The following is a 6000-nucleotide window of genomic DNA, read 5'->3' as shown; positions in this document are numbered from 1 at the left end:
TCCGAGTTCTGTTCACAAGTAGTCACGCCACCACCGCATCATCATCATCACCGCTGCCATATACCACCATCATCGTCACCGCTGCCATATACCACCATCGTCATCACCGCTGCCATATACCACCATCGTCATCGCCACTGCCATATACCACATATCCACTGCCATCACAATAATCCGAGTCCACCTCCATCACAGATTCGCCACCAGTCCGTGTTCCACCGCCCTTCATATATTTGCCACCAGTCGGAGTTCCACCAGATTCATCTCTGCCAGCAGTCCGAGTCCAGTATTTGTTGCCTTGCTTTCGAGTTCCAGATCAAGCGATACTTTGAGTCGTGACAGAGTAGGACTCCCGAGTTTCCGTGCTACCCGCGGTAGAAAAAATAGTAAACTAAGTGTGGAAAATTCTGGCTACGCAGTTTTTAGACCATTTGTAGACTTTTTTCGAAAAAAATTGTTGCGGAGCAAAAAAAAGAGGAAAAAAAGTGAAAAAAGAAAAAAAATCAGAGTGTGCTCCTCCCTTGTTTCCGTGCAGCGTCGTGATTTTGTTAGTGTTCTAGGCTCGCGTCTCTAGCATGGTCTAGCCTAGGACCAGCACAGTACCGTCGTTGAGCGTTTATTCAACTTTGCATCTCTGAATTGATTATTGCTTACCCTTTTGCTACCATATTATAAGCCTTCCCAGCTCCACATACATCTACGTCGTGTGTTTGACTCTCCTTGGTAATCGCTCTATCCAACCTTTCAGAGTATTGACTACGACGGTTGCCGATCACCGCCTGCTGCTGGGTAAGAACTGGTAAGAATTTGAGATTAGCTTGACGGATTTGTGACACCCACCACCACCTCTTGTTAGTAGTCTGTAGGATCATATTCTTGTGTATTTCTATTGCTGCTAACCATGGCAAGATCACAAGCCGACAAGACTGACTGGGAGAACATGACGAATAAGGAGTTGCATGATAAATTTCAGCAAATGATGAGTGGATAGGTGCAAGATGTGCTAAACAGATTTGAAGAGGCCATGGAAAAGATAGATGGCATGGAGAAGACGTTCGAAACAAAGCTCGATAACAAGTTTGATGAATTGCTCGCGCGTCTTCCACCACCACCACCGGCTGCACCTAACGCACCTCAACAACAACAACAACAACAACAACAACAACAACAACAACAACAACAACAACAACAACAACAACAACAACAACAACAACAACAACAACAACAACAACAACAACAACAACAACAACAACAACAACAACAACAACAACAACAACAACAACAACAACAACAACAACAACAACAACAACAACAACAACAACAACAACAACAACAACAACAACAACAACAACAACAACAACAACAACAACAACAACAACAACAACAACAACAACAACAACAACAACAACAACAACAACAACAACAACAACAACAACAACAACAACAACAACAACAACAACAACAACAACAACAACAACAACACCAACAACAACAACAACAACACCAACAACAACAACAACAGCAACAGCAACAGCAACAGCAACAACAACAACAACAACATCAACAACAACATCAATAGCAACAGCAACACCAACAACAACACCAATAGCAACAGCAACAGCAACACCAACAGCAACAACAACAGCAATAACAACAACAACGACGACGACGACTACCTCCACATCGCGAAACAGCCCTCCGCCGAGCGAGCCGTCTCCCTCTTGCGCCTGGCCAAACTGTTGGTGCTGCTATTGATAATTCTATGGCTCCTGCTACTGATGCGGAGGAGGAGGATTTTGCGGGAGATTACGAGGATGAGGTTGATCAAAATCAGAACTACGTGCAACCACCCGCACCACAACCACCAGGTCGTCCACATGCAAATAATGGCAATGGTAGGTGATGCGGAGCATCCTATGGACATCACCAAGTCAAGAGTCCATTTGGCAAGTGACACATGCCACACCTACTTCATACATACAAAGGTGAATCATCTCCTTTACATGTGTCCACTTGTACCTTTCAAGGATGGTATACTACTTGACCCCTCTCTCGTGTGCATACATAGGTGTGAGCAGCGCTACACATTCATCGAGGAGGAGTCCAAGAAGAAGAGAACATCTACACCATCCAAGAGGGAAGCTTGGAAGCGGAGAAGGAAGCGCCAAGAAGAAGGCCGCAGCTCCCAGGCAACCCCGTGCGCACGGGCCCCTCCGCCCTCGTGCCCACGGGCCTCCCAGGCTGGCGGTCCTGAAGTCCCCGTGCGCACGGGCGTGTACCATGCCCACAGGACCCCCGTGTCCATGGGCCTAACGGACCCCGTGCGCACGGGCTCGTGCGTCTCATCTCTGGATACCCCGTGCACACGGGCTCCACTTACCCCGTGCACACGGGGCCCCCTGAGTGTTGCTGCGGGCTTTGCCCATGTAATCCCCATTTCGCCCCTACTTACCCCTTCATCCCTTGGACCTATATATACTCCTCTTCCTCCTCCATTTATAGAAAGCTAAGGATAGACACAAATCATAGAGCTTAGCTCATGTATCTCCCCTTGTGGGTTTCCTCCTAAGGGAGAAGGATGCCTAGGATCATCAAGCCCTCCTAAGGGAGAAGGATTCCCCAAGTGAATCATCAAGCCCTCATCTCCTTCATAGGATTTGGGATGAACTCTACCATGTATCTTGTTTCCCTTTGATTGTTCATGTACCTTGTGGATCTTGTGTGTTTGTTGGTCTAGTGAATGTGTGATTGGACTTGTTCTTGAGTGTTCCTCTTGTTTTCTCTCTTGTGTTCATCTTGTTCTTGGGGATTCCCCTCCAATTCGTTAAAGATCTCCACTTAGGGTTCCACCCTACAACATCTTGGTATCAAGAGCCACATTGATCACGAAATTGGAGCCCCCCTCTTTGTTTTTCTAGCCTAGTTTTGTTGTTTTTGTCCCAATTTCGAAAATTCCCCACCAAAAATAGCCCCAATTTTTTTGTGATTTGTTGGTTTGATGAGGTTTTGTTGGATTTGATCCATGGATTTTCTTGGTTTCAAGTGGATCTAGCTTTCCCCCATATTTTCTCCACCATCCATCCCCAAAATCTCTCCAATTTTGCCCAATAAATCTCCAATTTCCGCCACAAAATCGCAAAATTTCCGCCCACCCCGTGCCCACGGACCCCAGACCCCGTGCGCACGGGCCCCCGAAAAGTCTCTGGACACCCCATGCCCACGGACCTGTACCATGCGCACGGGACCCTGTGCCCACGAGCTCCTACCCCCGTGCGCATGACCCCCCCCCCCCCAGGACAGCCGCGAGTGCTTCACCGTTTCGGCCATAACTTCCACATCCGGAGTCCGATTTTCGCGTTCTTTAGCTCGTTGAGTAGCTATTGACATCCCCCATCCATCTAGATAGAATCCAACACCATTTGACATTTTCCGTATGAGATTTTGAGTGTGCGGTTTTTACCATTTCCTAAGGTGTTTCGGCTACTTAGGGACGGGTCTACATCATCTTGGTATCTACATCAAGACCATCGCCACGAGGTCGTCATCGACATCGACCACTTCACCATTTTGACAACCTAACCGTAAGCAAGAACGGTAACCTCTATATCATCTTGGTATCGTGGTATCCCATCATTGTACATTCTTGCCATTACATTGTTAACCCCTTAGCCCATTTTGTGTCACTTGCCTATCGAGACTAGCCATTTGAGTATTGTCGGCAACATTACTTGTGCACATTAGTGATCCGTACCTTCCATTGCATACATACCATATCATATTGGTATCATCTTGGCAGCATATCATCTATTGTGTCACAAGATTGTTCCCGCATATACAAAATCGCTATCTTGGTTTGTGCATTTCGCATAGTGGCCATATAAAAAAAAAGAATAAGCTTTTAAGCAAAAGAAAAGAGAGCAAAGAAGCTTGTAAGCAAGAGCCATAGCATCGCCACATTGTATACCATACTACCATATTGATCATCCTGGATCATCGTATGCGAAACACCGGAACATCATACACATAGCATAATTGGGATAGAAAGCTCATACATTTTGCTTCTTATAGGTTGTGCACAAGTGTTGTATCCGCCTATTGAGCAATCGTGCTAGCGTCTCTCTTGAGTTGTGCAACACGAGCGTTTTCAGTGGATTCCACATTTTGTGATCATTACTTGGTTGCACGACCCCATTTATCTATTCGTGTGTGTGTTTCCGTGTGCTACATATTGCTATTGGTCTACTTGTTTCACTTGCGAATTTGTGAATCTTTTCCAACATTATTGACTCTTGCTAACATTTTTGCATCAAATTTTTGTGCCACTATCCTCACCGAGCTCCACCATAAGCCTTACTTGTGTAGGTGAGATAATTGACAAGATCCGGTACCAATTGTGCTATTTCCTTGTTACATTATTGAGTGATCATTGATCCATCTTCAACACTGGATAAGGTATATTGGTCTAGTTCTTTCCTTTCTTCCACTCACATTTGCTAGAGTCTTGTGATGGATAGGCAAGGCATTTCATCTCCGGTCTTCCACTACAACGACGGCGCGAACAACTACATCACCAAAACGCCCATCTTCGGACTACAACGAGCAATGCGAAGCATTGAGCGACTCACCATCGACATTCACTAATGCGAAGCACGGACAAGGGACTACATCGACACCAAGTTGGACGCACAATTGGATGACATCCGACACGTGTGGGCCAACTACAAGTCTTCTTCCTCTTCGTCATCTTCATGGCGGAGACTCTCAAGTCGCAAGTCTTCGTTACGGCCATGCGATGCAAGTACCACGCGGCACCGTCATCATCTTCGAGGCGACCGCCAAGACCATGAAGAGCGACCTTCGGGACAAGAGTTGGCTTCTCTGCCACCCCCATGCACACGGGCCTTGGACCCCGTGCACATGGGACCCCATGCCCACGGGCTCCTGCACCCCCGTGCGCACGGGCTCTACAGAATAACACCATCAACCCCAAGGTTGCGGCTTCGACAACAACTTTGGCATCTTCGCCAAGTGACGTCAAGGCATCTTCGCCTTTGGACGTACGGCATCTTCGCCTTTGGATGTACGGCATCTTCGCCTACTTCCCACGAGTACGCCTACTTCAACATCATCAAGTCCAAGGCGATCACCTACGAGCGAGGGCGACACTTCCATCTTCGGAAGCCCCTCAAGGGATATGGTTGGGCATGGGATTTTCCATTCGACCACGGCGACATATGATGACTTGAGTGACTTGTGCCACCATATTGAGAGTGAGAGTGAATTCACCACTAGCCCCATATATGATGAGTTGCCACAACTCCCATGTGAGGACAGCCACAACCCCCACCACTTGAGTGAGATGAGTGACTCCACCATATGTGAGTTTGAGTGCACCTACCTTGAGGGAGTGAGTGAACCACCACGTAGAGAGAGTGAGATAGTTGATAGGTCGTGTGAGGCCACTTTCAACACTAACGACTTGACCTCTACCTCTATTGTGTCTTCTCATTTGGTGCTAGGTCCCATTTATGATGATGCGCCGATCCTCGACGACTTTGTCCTTCCTATGGACAAGATGATGGCCATGGTGGAATACGATGCACCCCCACATGGTTCCATCATGATGAAGATGACCATGACTCGGTCTTCGACACCTCACCTACACCACATGAGTGGAGCTCCATAGGTAACATAGGTGATGGTGCTTCTCTTGTCCCACTAGTGGACTATCTTCACATCGATTGCTTGCATGATGATGATCACCTTATGGATGCACCACATACTATGTCTTCTACATGCTTAGATGTGCTACCTATTTACGATGAATATGAAAGTGCAACTATCCCTAGGTGGTTTTGGTAATTCATAACAACATATACCTCATTGAGCTAATGCTATTTCAAGATGATTATTTCAGGAAATCTCAATGATTGGCATGGCATGGATGTGAAAGTGGAACCCTCAAAATGCTAAGGAAAAAGGATTGGCTCAAGCTCAAAA

This window comes from Triticum urartu, chromosome 5A (genome assembly GCF_056163025.1).
Source record: "Triticum urartu cultivar PI428250 chromosome 5A, HENAU_Tu73, whole genome shotgun sequence".
NCBI lineage: Eukaryota > Viridiplantae > Streptophyta > Magnoliopsida > Poales > Poaceae > Triticum > Triticum urartu.
Note: the sequence above shows the minus strand (reverse complement) of the source record.